Source organism: Tyto alba, unplaced genomic scaffold (genome assembly GCF_018691265.1).
Source record: "Tyto alba isolate M040663 unplaced genomic scaffold, T.alba_DEE_v4.0 Super-Scaffold_49, whole genome shotgun sequence".
NCBI lineage: Eukaryota > Metazoa > Chordata > Aves > Strigiformes > Tytonidae > Tyto > Tyto alba.
In genome coordinates this window covers 397,496-412,246 of record NW_024881325.1, presented here as the reverse complement: position 1 = coordinate 412,246, position 14,751 = coordinate 397,496, and the positions used below count along the sequence as shown (strand labels likewise).

The following is a 14,751-nucleotide window of genomic DNA, read 5'->3' as shown; positions in this document are numbered from 1 at the left end:
CATATTTCATGTCCAAATAAGAAAGTGAGCAAGAAAGCACTGAAACCATAATAAACTGCTCGTTTTCATATTCCTATAAACCCAGAATATCATAGCAAGTCTGCCTTCTGAATGGCAGAATTAAAATACAAGTTAGGCACATCTTTTACTGGTGTCCTACACTGATTTGACTAAGCATTAAAAATACAGGTGTATCCTAAAATATACTCACAATTCTGTCTCACAGCTACTTACACTCCAACCCAACTTCTAACATTACAGCATATTCTGTTAATCAAAGCAGTTTGTTCAGCAACGCGTTTCCATGCATCCATACGAAGTTCCATTCACTCCAGTGGTACACAGCCAAACTTAAAGTTCATTTCTAACTGGTTTTGCTGAAAAGTAACTCTTTGATTTATCAGGGATTTGCACAGATTGTACAGCATACTGTGGAGCTTATTTAGAGCAGACAAAAAGTGACCGATAAATATATTACACAATTATTCAAAGCCCAAATGGCACTGTGACCTGCAAAAGTACATAGTGCACCAAGCACAGTCAGCCAAAAATGCAACTGTGTCCATACAGATGAACAATGAGTGCTTGGAGTTTGCAGGGGGAAGAGCGTATCAGTAGTTGCTCCCACACAGGCAAAAGGTAAACATCACTTCAAAGCAAACACTGTTGGCACTATAATGTTTATACAAATAAACACTTTGTAATGTAATTCCCATCTTCGAGAACATAGGTGTTTACCAGTAGCCATTCTGAACCTGAGCAGAGGAGTCTAAAGTTAAGAATTAAAGTAACTTTTTTGTTTTACCTTGATGATACTGTCCATCCCGAATAACCCTGAAATTGTTTTATCTACATTTATAGAGAAAAGAATGTCAGTTGGGGTGGGGAGTACTTATTTATTTATTACTACGGTGATCAATTCAAAAAGCCAAAAAACCTACACTGGGAAGTGCGTAAGAGTTATAGAAACAAAACGACAGAAGGAAACAGGGTTCACAGGGTAGGAAATGGCCATTCAAGACCATTCCAAGAAACTACTTTAGGAAAGTCACTTTTGCCACTGCTCTAAAATTTGCATGAAGCTCAGAGTAACTGAACATTATCTTCACATTATATTATTAAAATTGTCTTTGTAAGCCAGATATACACACATTTTCCTTTACATAAACTTAAGTTACTGGCCTAGATAACTTTGGTAACAGAATATTGTTTCTTGTCCAACTAGTTTGTAGGAAACTGGTAATAGCACCAGATTTTTATTGTAAGAGGTCTATGTAAGATAAGATACAGTAAGTCTATATAATATGACAAATCACTCTATCAAGGCATATATAACGTACAAGGTTAAAGGCCAAGAGCATAATTTCAAGGAATGAATAGAGAGAACAGAGTGCTGGTGGGGGGTTACCTGTTGCTTGGGAGAAGGGTATAAACACTGCTAGTTTCTCAAGCCATAAAAGACTTTCAACTTTTGAATTGCATTTTTCTCTATAGGAAATCAGAAGGCCACTTTCAGCAACATTTTAAAATCTACAATCTTGTTCATAAACAATATGCAAGAGAAATAAAAACTGAATGAATCACAAAACTTGGAAGCAATAAATTTGACAAAGGGTAACAGAAAATGGAGGACACCTTTACCAGTATTTCCATAAATTTAGCAATGTGGCTTCAAATTTAAGAATAAAACAGGTGATTTAAAAGAACATTTAAAATAAACTAGGATTTTGAATCAAAAACTGTCTACCAAAAGCCTGAAAAAGTGGGTTTGATTAAACCAGTATGATTGTATCCATTACAGTTTCAGAGGTGACCTTTATATCAGATCTTCCTTTTCTCACCTTCTGAACAATTTTGATTCCACCAATTCTCTGCAAGCAGAGTTGAAAACGATGTAAGAACTATGAATTACAAAAAAAGCTACGAGGGAGGCACCACATATGCTAGAGACCTTACAAAAAATCACCTCCTAGCTCTGCATTTAATAAACGAGTGTCTATTGTACCTCAGTATTTCACTGACATCTCTCCTAAACAATGTGCTACAAAATCTGCACATGCGAAGGAAATTTGACCTCATCTACAGAAACGTAAAAAACAAACTCAACTCCACAGATTTTTTGTGCTACTGCAGCAGTATCTAAGACATACCACTGCAGCACATTTTTTAGACATATAGATAGCAACTGAGCAGTAATATTTTATGAAGGTGTCAAGTTACTGCCCCTAAAGGTAACTGATAAGAGCAAGACAGCCATTATGTCTCCAGATTTTAAAGACAATTGCAAAAACCTATAATATAGCGTTGACCATCATTATACTACAAACTAATGTACAAACACAAATGTTAAAACCCCTACATATTTGTCTTGGTTGAATATATTTCACACCATGAATGATGCCCCCAAAAGCAGCAGTACGAGAAGGTAGCCACTAAATGGCCTCCTTCAGCAACAGCAACTTCTGTGTTGTAGTTTGACAATCACATGCAGAAAACCAGGTAGCAGCATTCTCCCCTTCTCCCTGAGCCTGTCAGGAACTGAGCCAATGTATGTTACAGGAAATTAGGGCACGGGGAGACTTTTTTTTTTTTTTTTTTACATAATCTTAGGTGCATAAGCAAGACAAAATACTCTTGTTCCACTGATTTCTAGAGATATATCAATTTGAATCCATTAAGGGGCAGGCCCCAGAATCTGACCCAACAATATCTTCATTATGTTTCATTAATCACTTGCTGTTAGCAATTTTCAAGCCAGAATAATACAAAGGAATAAAATGGGAATAAACTGAATCTATTTCATAGTCTCTAGAATTTACACACATTATTACTTCTATCAGTAAGATTATCCAATGGCCATATTACAGTTTGGTTAGTATCGAATCAAACATTCTCTCAAGCAACTTTATGCATCTGTCATGACAAACCTTTCCATAATACAAGAACAGATTTTCTGCTTGAGAAGAAAGTTTCAAAAGTAAATGTTTTCTACTTTTTAAGGCTCTGTAAAGTTTTTTTTTTTTTTTCAGAAGAACCACACAGTAATTTTAAGTAATCCATCTGCTTTTTAAGTAGGTAGACTATCAGAAGCCTAAGTTGCAAAACCCCTTTCAACCTCAGTAAAAGTATCATTTAATTACATGCTACACTAGATCTCCTAAGCGAAGAGGATTTAAATATTGCATTTGTGTACTTCTGAGCTCAGACTGTTCTCACAGTCTGAACTCATTCCCCACCATGTTTTTTCCATAATTACGACAATGAAAATATACAAACTATTATAAGAACGTCCTGAATGTTTGACCAAAACAAAAACAAAGCTTTAAAAATATCCTTCTCTCATTTAAGTACTAGTCCCAGACAATAAACCTTCACCAGAATGAGTTAAGTAGGAAGTTACCCTAAATTTATATGTTAAAACTGTTGTACTCCAATCCCAACTCCAGAATCGGCACCATGTACTCAGATACCAGAAAATTCAAAGTGAGACTATTTTCATAATCCAGGCACGAGCAGGGCTCATCTGCGTTGAACACGTAAGAGTCAAAGACAGGTAAGACACCTGATAGAAATCCTGCAGTAGCGCCGGAGGAGTCGGGAGAGTGGTGTGTAATGCGCAGCTCACCCCGCCTGGGTGTACAAGAATAGCTGGAGCTGCACAAGCTGTTGAAAGCTTTCAGGTTCCTCTCAAAGCTTTTAGCAGCCGCAGAAGACGTGCAGCTTACAAAGCCGCTAAGCCCCATAATGCTAACTTGCAAACAAATATCTCCAAAGAAACTTAAACAGTAGCTGCTCCCTGAACAATTATGCAGTCTGTTCAGCTAAATGAACACAGAAAAGTCTGCATTTTTTGACATCTGCTTTGGTTTTGGTATGAAGTTCCAGTTGCATTATGAAAAGAAATCCTGACCTTTTTATTGAGAGAAACAAACAAACAAAACAAAACAACAACAACAAAACCTAAAACAACAACAAAAACCCACAAAAAAACAAAAAACAAACACCCACACAGGATGAAAAACTAAGGCAAACTTTTTAACAAATCATTTAGCAAAAGAGAATTTACAACTGGTTATAATACTGGTAATTACACATCTCAATGTATGTAATTTCTGGAAAAGTATGCTTCGCAGTTGAGTGGTGCAAGTGTTCTATTTAAAATATTTATATATAATTGATAAGGGAGCCTAACAGCTGCTTACCCTGCAGCAAATGCAGTACAACTGCTTCTTTGAACACACTGCTTCAGCTTTCACCAGGCTTTGCGCGGAAGTTCTCAGTTGCCAGATCAGATATAACCGAGGCTCAGAGCATCCCTACTGTGGTCCTTTATATTTTACAGATTCAGAGCGACTGCTGTTTAATAAATTCCTTGAAATTCAGGCACATCACTGAAGTCATTAAATAGAAGTCATCAAAATAGAAATTCTTCTTTTTCTCACAGCACCAAGGGCCAGATTGATCACAAAGACTACACTATTTTCACAGACCATGTATCTGAGTTCATGCAGAAGCCATCTTGGAAGGATAAGAAGAGCTAGAAGAGTCTGCATAACTACCGTCAGTGCAAAACATCTTCTAAAGCTAAACTGTAACCTTCAGAACTCTCTTTTCAGACTACTAAAACACACACATACCCAAAGATTTTTCAGAAGATGAAGCAGGAAACTAAAGAAACAGATTATTTGCTCTTACCCAAATAACTAAATCTATCAGTTTATAGTAGTATATACTAACACAGGCATTACTTCATAAATTTATGAATGTTTCATACAGACAAAGTCATTCAAGCACTGATTTATCATGGTAGCACTGTGACACAAATGCTAAAATCCCAGAATGCCTTCTCCAGAGCCACTTTTCAAAACATTTCTTGTTTACAAGACGTGACCTGAGAAAGAGGTCAGGGGAAAATCCTCTGTCCCAGTGACACATTCTTGCAAATTAGTAGAAGGAGAGATTTATTCTTCATTCCTCAACAGTGTCTTATCTTGCATCAAATCATTCTCTTCAGTGGAAGGTGGAAGTCACTCAGCAGCCTGGAAATTTGAGTATTATTACTACAGCAGAACCTAAACTATATACACTTCACACAGGCACAGAATTAAAACTTTACCTCTCTTAAGTGTGAAACAGTACAAAGTCATCCTTCAAATTTCAGGCTAAGAAAACATACATGTATGAAGATAAGAAACATAGTGCATCTGTAAAAATCCCACCAATCTCTTCTGCTAGTGATTGCTACTCAGTGTGAGTTTAAGAACAAGCAGTGTGTGTAACAAGGTTTCAGTAAGAGCACTCTGAACAACTGAGTTAATTTTCATTCCACCAGGTGGAATTCAGAAATGCTCAAGATGGTAATTTTTTGCTGTGTTTGAGATTAATATGAATCCAACCATTCCATACTAATGACTAAAAATTCAGTACCTTAATAGTAACAATATCGTTTATTTTGCTCCTAGTTAGGCCCCCAGATTAAATTTAATCCATATTTATATTAGTTCCATGAGCACTTTAGTAAAAAGTAGAAATAGAAAAGAAAATGCTGACTGATATTTTTTTTAAATAATTTTGGAAATCTCAAAAAAATCACTCTCCAGTAGAAAGAGAAAAATGTTAATACTTACAAACATTATAAAAATACAATATAGCAATTTTCATAAATTCGCTTCACTTTTTGTACAGCATTTTATATTTTTGTAAATTTCTGAAGGTGATTTGTATAACAGATTAAGACATCATAAAACTGAAGTGATAAATTTAGCTTGTAACATGTATAATGGAAAGCAATACTGAAAAGCAGAAGCTATACCATTACCAAAAACACCTAAGCATAAAATATTTGCAAATATCTTTAAATTTTTTATAAATTATGAGTGGGTGACTTTGATATGGACAGCTTTTGCAAGCATCAATGAACCGTATTAATGGTTATTATATTTAATCTTATGCACAAAAAGGACAAAATAAGAAAAGACAGTGTTGAACAGGAAAATCTATTTCTAAAGATAATCTCATCTTTGAATAACAAGCTCAACATGAGAAACAGTTCAAGACAATTCACAGAGGCCTGTATCACTTCCACAGAGGCAAACTGACATAAATTCTCCAACAAGGGCCTGAAGGAACCCTCTTCGCAATTCTAATATGCATTGGGGTAGATTTTTCTTCACTGGAAGAACATTTTAGCATAGAGAAAAAGATTTAAGAACATGTCAAAAAGATATGCTATTTTTACTCCATGGCACAAAACTGTTGGTTTGCAAACTACTGAGTTTGTCTCGGTAAAAATAATCTCTACTAAAACAACACTAAAAAATATGCGAACACGTGACTTGAAAATTAGTTACATTGGTCATAGAACAAATTTTGGGTTCTGGTCAGAAGATTCAGAATTTCTTACTTAGGTTCTGGTCCAGTAATTTGCCTCTAATTTACAAGAAAAACAAAACTCTTCTCTGTTGCAAGCTCAGCAAACTCAGAACATACTCACACAATAAGCTTACGCATTAAAACTGAAATGCAGAACTGCATCTAGATCACTTATCACTCATACATGCCAATTCAACAGTGAATTTTTTCCATCACTCAACTTGTGCTACACTGTTTAAAAAACAGACTCCAAAATTTGTCTTATTTGGCCCTTCTTATTCTATACTGCCATGAAAGAAAATAGACAGCAAAGGTGAAACTGTCACTTCCCACCTCAGCATGAAAAGTCATGGTTTTGACCCTTTGGATATTCTCGCTGAAAGAAAAGCTGGCTACTCGTCAGGTATCGTGTTAGATCATACCTATGTTTTACCGGAAAATAAAAGTAATCTTTGAAAAAAAATAGTGTGACAAAATATCAAAAGACTGACTAAATATCAAAAGTCACACCATTTGTACCGCCTTTATCATACACACACATAGCAGAGAAATTTTGGTTGTAGGTTTCAAATAGCTATTAAAACCCATTTGTTATTTTTTATTATGCTTTATTAGGAACTGTAAGGAACACTGCCTTTATACTCAGCATTATAAACTACATTTTCCTCTGTGTAAATTACATAAAAACTTGAACTTCACAAATATTTTTTATTGTAAGTTTAAGAACAGCAAAGATGCTCGCTGGAATTGTTGGCAACAACAGTCTGCAGAGAGTTGCGCCAGAGAGACTGACTTCAAGAGCCTCTGTTCCAGTTTTAAAACTGACTTATTTTATACTGGTCTCAGCAAATATTAGAAGTTCAAAATTACAGTAAAACTCAGGATGTTCCACTGGAACTTCAGAGCCCCTTCTGAACCCATCCTGACCTGCTCACAACAGAAGAGGGAAGACAAGCAGAGGAGGGCAGGCTCCTCCTCTGAGGTACAGGAAATGATGGTACACCACCCCCCCAAACAGAAGCAAAGGTCCAACACACGTTCCCCTGCCTTCCTCCCACCATTTGGCTTCACAGGAGCCAGAGGAGAGGCACGGTGCACATCTGCACGTGCTGCTGTGCTGGGACGGCCGAGGGCTCTGGCAAGCCTGGCTCACGGAATGCTGCAGGGCTCAGTGTGGGAACAACCATGAAGTAACAGGCGCTGCTACGTAGGGATGAATTCGCTGCAAAACAGGTGATTGACACAAAGCTTGACATTTTTCTATTTCTAGTTCTAATTAGTTACAAAAGTGGTTGCAAACTCCTCCAATGCCTCAGTCAACTAGGAACGTTGTCCTCTTAGGACAAAGAAATAGATTCAGTATTCCAGATCACTTTGATTCCTAGACTGGGGAGGACCTGGGGTTTGCTTGTTTGGGATTTTTTTTCAGAACTAGAACAAGATTCTCCTTAAGCAATGAAATAGTTGGAAAAGTATTTCTAGTGGCCTGTTTAAAATGTTGAAGTTCTGAGAGTCAGCTACTCCAAAGCTACTCACAGGAGTAAAAATGATCCAATGGACTTTATTATCCCATCTCTCATCTGTACCCTGGATTACAGCATTCTAACCATATGGTCACTTAGCTATTAGAAATAACATATTAATTCAGATTCTAAAAGCAATCTATTCCCTGATAACTGATGAGAAATAAGATCACGATTATTTATTTGACAAAGAGGCATTCCAGGAAGAGGTACTTTCTTGTAGTGCTCTTGAGCTCCCCTGTATGTTACATCTGCCTGTTAGTGCTGATCCTTGCCCTAGGAGCACAGACCTCTTCTCACAACACTGGAGATGATCTGAATTTACTATTCCAGAACTACTGTTTCTGAGTAATAGCAATGATTTGGATTTGTTTCCGAGTAAAAATACCAGGTTTGTGCTTAGCTCAGAGTTTTCTGAGAATAACTATTTTCATTTAGGTTTACTCTCTACATGAACTTGAAAGATTTTGCATTTACTTTATTTGGTTTTAAATATTTTCATTGAATGTCTCTTTTCTGGTTGATTCTCCCCACCTTCCACCTTCTTGATGAATATCTTCAAACATGTCAGACACAATGATCTCACTGCAGAAATGTCAAGGTCTTCCAGGTCCTGGAAGTACAGCAGGCATGATGATTTTTTGGATCTCTTTCTAAACATTGTAGGTACCAGTGCAGTTCTGCTTCTGTATTTTCAAGTAGTCAATTGGCTTTTCGCAAACAAGAAGAATGCAACCCACCACATCCTTACTGCAGAAACTACAATTATTTTGGGTGCTCTGGAAGGAAACGGTGCAAATATATAAGGAGAAAGTTGCACTTTCTGTTAAGAAACAACACTGTTACATAAAAGCGATGAAATGGGAGGTCACTGAAATGGCACAAGAACTGTGTGGCCTGGTCACCTGCTTCTCACACTGAGAAGCAGCAGATCTTCTCACCGTCCTCTTCCGCCATGTCACCTTGCCTGCTAACCTGATCCACACCTTCACACACCAAAGCCTCAGCCATGAGGAAGCAGGAGGCTTCTAACAGATGGTAATGATGTAATCTGTGCTTTCTCTTCAGCTAGTAGCACTTAAGTGAGTCATGATTTTCAGGAGACTGATCGTCACTTGGGGACACGTCCCTCAGGGTCTGAGGCAGCCAACCTCCCTGGTATTCAGTTTGACCCTGGCACTGACCTCATGGGAACACGGAGCAGGAGGTGTTGGGAATCAGCTGCCTAAAGCTCATTACAATATCAACGTCAAGCTGAAAGGAACTGCCAAGTCCACTTGATCTTTCGTGCTGAAAACATACCTTCCAAACTGAGAGCATATTTATCTCAATCTCACTTAAGCAAAGTTGACTGTTTTTTCTTCTCCTTAGTGAAATCTCTGGAGTTATTGCTCCGTTAACTTGAAATCTGTTCAAGGCTATACAGCACCTCTTCATTTTACCCTATTTGTATACCACTTAATGAATCCTTTACTTCCCACATCAGAATGAATTACCAATAAACATTGCTGTAATCTGTTTTCTACATCCTGTTCATCCAGTTTGGATTGTACTGAACATCCTAACGGCTTAGACATTCTTTATGTTGTAGGGCTGAGACAGCAAGACTTACCATGCATGCATGCAGACAAGCCTCAAACTGGTCTTCCACAATTCACAACCCACATCCCGTTTGAGCTTCATTTATATTTTCAATTAAGAAATTGATACTTCCATTCCTATATGCAGGGGACACATATTCTATGTGTTTGCCATTGAGAGCATAGTTATAGGAAGAAACATAAAACATATCTTTAATTTCTATTTTTGCAACTTTAACATAGTATTGAGTTTCAATCTTTCTTTGAAACAGCCTTGCTAATAAGAAAATGAATGCGCAATAATATATCTTGTTTCTGGCTGGAAAAGCCATTCAGTCACCGTTGTTTATTGTTCCAAGGAAATCGTAACCATAGACACCATAACTTCAGGGAATTGTTGCCAGTATTCAAAGAGGTACATTTACTGAAAAAATAAGCAAATAGATTTAATACACTTCTCTTTCACACAGCGTTTTGGTAATTCACAATGTCCACATGGGGCTTACTGATCGATACAGTATGAAAAACCATCATGATGCCTGTACTCCCTTAGACTGTAATGTAGATTGTATCCACTTTTTAAATTAAAGGTGTGTTTTTTATTCCTGTGAATAATGCTTCTACACTTTAAATAAATAGCATACTCTGGCTTCAGGAAGACTTTACTGTAGTCTTTCAATATATAAGGTGGCTTATAAGAAAGAAATACTTTTTACCAAGGCCTGTGACAGGACAAGGGGCAGCAGTTTTAAGACAGGAGAGGGTAGAGGTTTAGATTGGACATTAGTAAGAAACTTTTTACTGTGCGGGGGGTGAGGCGCTGGCCCAGGGTGCCCAGAGCAGGGGTGGCTGCCCCCTCCCTGGAAGGGTTCAAGGCCAGGTTGGACGGGGCTGGGAGCACCCTGGGCTGGGGGAAGGGGGCCCTGCCCGGGGCAGGGGGTGGAACTGGATGATCTTGAAGGTCCCTTCCAACCCAAACCAGCCTGTGATTCTATCTCCTATATGAACTCTGTGATGAGATTTTCACACTGCTCAGAAAACAAAACAAGCCAAACAAAATTATACATCAATTTGGGCAAAATCGAAGTGAGAAGTCACGGCTAAAACAAGACTATTACATTTAGAACCCAAAAGGAGCAAACCACAAGCATTAAACCGCCTACCCAAATGTGTCATTATACATCCATAGGTGCAGAAAAGTAACTACAGTAAAAAGTTATACCAGCTGCTACTCCTCTGTCAGGAATCCCTCACTTCAGGGATCTTTAGAAATCATTTAAGAATAGAACAGAAAGCACTCAGGAGAAAAGAGTTCTAAAGGCTGAAACCTCTATAAACTCATAAATGATGCCAGTCTTTGCAAAAATATTCCACCAATAAACTTGCAAAGGCAACGGATACTCTTTATGAGGTAAAGGTCAGTAATTCCAAATCTAATCATACTGATCTGGCAAAAAGTTCTATTTCTGAAAGCTTTAAAAATATTGTACTGTAAACAACATCAATTCAACAGCTTTTGATGAGAAGACGGGTCACCATTTTACTTCTTTTCACTATCTTTCTTTCTACTACATTGACTTCTGTTTGTCAATCAGAAAAGTACAGAATTTAATCCCAGTCTGATGGCGTACCAAGAAAATCCTATTTGTTCAGTTCAGTCCCTTTCTTTACATAAAATCTGCATGGAGTTCACCGTATATTTTTAGTCTCTTTCATAAATGATCAGACAAACGATCCTAAAAAATTTTTAAATTCTGTTATCATTAACTTCTTTACCACCAGGTAATCTAGGCTGAAATTTGGAAGCAGCAGTATCTGACTTGGGGGTAAAACCCAGAAAAGAAGTTGGGAAGAGAAGCTAGCCACCTAGCCAGAAAAATAATGCATTGTCTTGTCAGGAGTTGAAACCTTTCAAACACACACCACAAAATACAACCATGAAAAAAGGGCACAAATAGAACAACATTACTGAGGAAATCAATAATCAGAAGTAGGACATCCATTTCTTACCCTATGCTGATTTTAGTATAGCTGTTGCAGAAAACAAAACATCAGAAAGAGCATACTTCCCTTCTTTTAGGTTTCTTACACAAATCCACGAAGTTATTCAAAGACTCTTTCCCATTCAGCTGCACAAAGAATATCTGACTAGTTGCACAACAAAGACCAGAAATTAATCTAGGCCAAAAGCAAACTTCAGGAGTCAGAAATAGAAGACTGCAATTACTTTTTTTTTTTTTTTTTTTTCCTTAGGACAAGGTCTCTCAAGAGAAAAGTCTGGTAAACCCTGAAGCAAAAGTATGATAATTTTGATGTTTGCTACACAACTACTGTTAAGTGGCAGGAACCAAGGAATGAGACAACAAGGTAGATAGGAGGCATCTGTCTCTGCAGCACTGATCTCAACAGGAACCCCTTTACTCCATATGTCTGGGGACCAGAGGAAAAAAAAAAAAAAAATTGAGGTCCTACAAGCCCATCTATCCTCTGCGCTTCTTATGCTGCTGTGAAATGCCCATTTTTGCTTTAAATTACCTGATGACCTGGCTTTATAGAACTACAGAATAAATTTTCTGAAAGGCTGCAGTAGCCTAGATCACACAGGGTTTTGTCTTCTTTACAGTGTCATTCATACTGTTTATTTTCTCTACATAATTGTTGTATCTGTGGGTATATCGTGGTTGACACAAACAGCGGGTTTTGGAGAAGACGAAGATGCTAGCACATTGACATCTCCTTTTTCTGCTATCTGCCAACTAAACAAAGTTACAGAGTCAAGGGAGATGTTAAGCACACAGAAAATAAGAGTCTTCATTCCAAGCCAAGTTGTCCATGTCTGACCTTACTCTGTGAGACACTGGAACCAAATCCACCCACAAATCAACACAGCAGTACCAGGCCGGTCTAAAAGCAGGATACACACGGCAAGCCTTCCCATGACCAGGTCTGTCAGTTAGGCCACTGAAGCCAACAGGCAGTCACAAGCCAGCCCCTAAAGGCTTATTTTCAGTGCTGTACTGTTCATCTATCCAGCAAAAGTATTTCAAAAAGAAAATACACCCAACTAGAAAGACGTGTAAAGAGATTGGTAATTATGCACCATGCTTGATGTTACTGCAGATCATTTACTCCTTGAAACAATTCCCCAAAACTGTCATTGTTAACAAGCTGAATTATCAGCCCCATTCTTAAGGCTTTTCTTTCCCATTGCCAGATGCCATATTTTCCACTATATGCCTTAAAACAGACACCCAGCCAGAGAACTTAAGCCTACACCATTGCTTTTCCAGTTGGACCAATACTGAAGTTTTAATTTATCATTTCAGATCTGAGAAAAAAAATTCCAACCTTCTAGAGAGGAAGGGGGGAGGGGGGCCAGGAAGAGTACATCTCATTCATAGTTTATTGCTGACATATTTGCTATTTTAGACAGATAAAACTGAAGTAAGTAAATTTTCCTGTACTAGTCCTGTGGTGAACTCTCCACAGGTTCACTGGAAAAGAATACAGCATGCCAGTGACTAGCACTGAGACTTAATGCAAAGGCTTCATAATGGCAGCAGCGCCCTGATTTCAGAGATAAACTTCCATTGAGTGAGAGATCACTACAGGCAAAACCTGGAAACATGTTACTGTTGGCAAGAAAACATAAGGATTGTATTAAATATTAAGTAATGCTCTCATTTAAACACGCTATCTTTTCATTTTTCATGCTATTATTTTACAAGATCACTCTTCACTTGATGAATAGGATCGTGTAAACACAGCTCTAAGCATATCTGTAATCTGCTGAAGTATAGCAATTCTTTAGTTCTTACATCTTTTTTGAAGCCGAGCATATTCATTTATTCCAGTTAGATCTCACAAGTATATTAATAAATACACAGAGTAATTTCAGGACAAAATATTAGGTAAAAGCAAATCTTGCGGAGTTAGTTATTTCTCAGAATGGTTAACATTAATGACATCAAGCAGACATTTACAGAAATCACATCATTCAGGGGTTTTAGGAACTCATTACTCACAGTTGTAATCCATTTTCCTAATCCAATGAATGGTATTGAGCAATAAAACATTTTGGTCATCTGCTGCAAAAATGTTTCATATATAATTATTTTATTCACTGATACTATAACAACAGAAGTAATTGTGCAATTGAATTAAATTATTTTTGGCCTAGTATAACTAGTATAGTTTTGGGTATTTCCCATTTTTAACAGCTAAATTACAACATACACAGTATAAATATCTATCTGGAAGCATTATACACTTCTGCACGTAACACACTACAACAAAGTATAGAATGTTTGTATTAATACAAGTAGATCTTCTAAAATACAGTACCGGCATTTTATTGTAGAAGATGCTTGGTTTCCTTGCAGTTTTTATTTTTAATACACTGGCAAGATTAGAGGTTATGCTCAGAAAACAAGTCTCCCTCTCCATAATTTCATCAAAACACTTTTCCTTGTGGGTTAGCATGCTCTCCCCAGGAAATGAGGCTTTTGTAATGCCGCCTATCCCCATCTACCCTGGCAAATTTTGAATTCACTTGCCAGTTACAACCAGTTAGATGGAGGAGAGGTAACTCACAACTATTTAGGTCCTACAACTTTTTTGAGTACTTGAGTATCTCTCCAGGTCTGATTAGAAGGAAGAAACCTCATTAGCACAGATACTGATGGAAAAGTTGTAACTTAGCAGCTCTTCCTCGCTTACCAAATGGTCAGTACTGACACGTCCTCGTCAGCGGAGGCAGGGAGGGCGAGGAGGGACGGGCGGTGGAGCTACACGGCGAGAGGAGAAGGGAACGGGCGCTGCGCTCATACCACGGTAAGATACGGGTGTCATGAGGGTGGCTTAGAGACAGAGATCAAACGCAGGAGAACACGGGGGAAGCACACAACATCATCTGCAACAGAATGGGGACGTTGTGGCATAAGAATGTAGGGATAGAGCGCAAGATTTGTAGGTAGCCTGATTTCAGAAATTGCTTCGCTTGTAAACCAACTTGTCTAGCCAAGTCTTTATATGAAATAACAGTTACGTCAAGTCAGCTACAATCTAACACACTGGGAATAAACCACAGGTAAAAGAGAAGAAAGAAACATGAACCATTATTAAAATGTTCTTAATGTTTCTCACATGAGTTGAAAGATGATAATATGACTGTCAACAGGTAAAATCTGGATGGAGGTTCAGGAAGTTTAATTTAAGCAGAATGGCTCCTTTAGATTTGGTTTCAATGTAGACGACTTCTGCTCAGCTTCCGTTTG

At 37.8% G+C, this 14,751-nt stretch overlaps 1 protein-coding gene across 12 annotated transcripts in view; it reads right to left on the bottom strand.

Annotated features, from left to right (window-relative positions):
- Positions 1–14,751, bottom strand: part of ATP2B2 (ATPase plasma membrane Ca2+ transporting 2) — a 430,835-nt gene that overhangs the window by 215,622 nt on the left and 200,462 nt on the right. The window contains exon 2 of one of the 12 annotated variants that reach the window (XM_042806995.1): positions 14,195–14,387. The exons of the other annotated variants lie outside the window; for them this stretch is intronic. The gene's annotated coding sequence lies outside the window, so the exon portion shown is untranslated. The remainder of the gene's footprint in view (positions 1–14,194; positions 14,388–14,751) is intronic. 12 annotated transcript variants of the gene reach the window in all.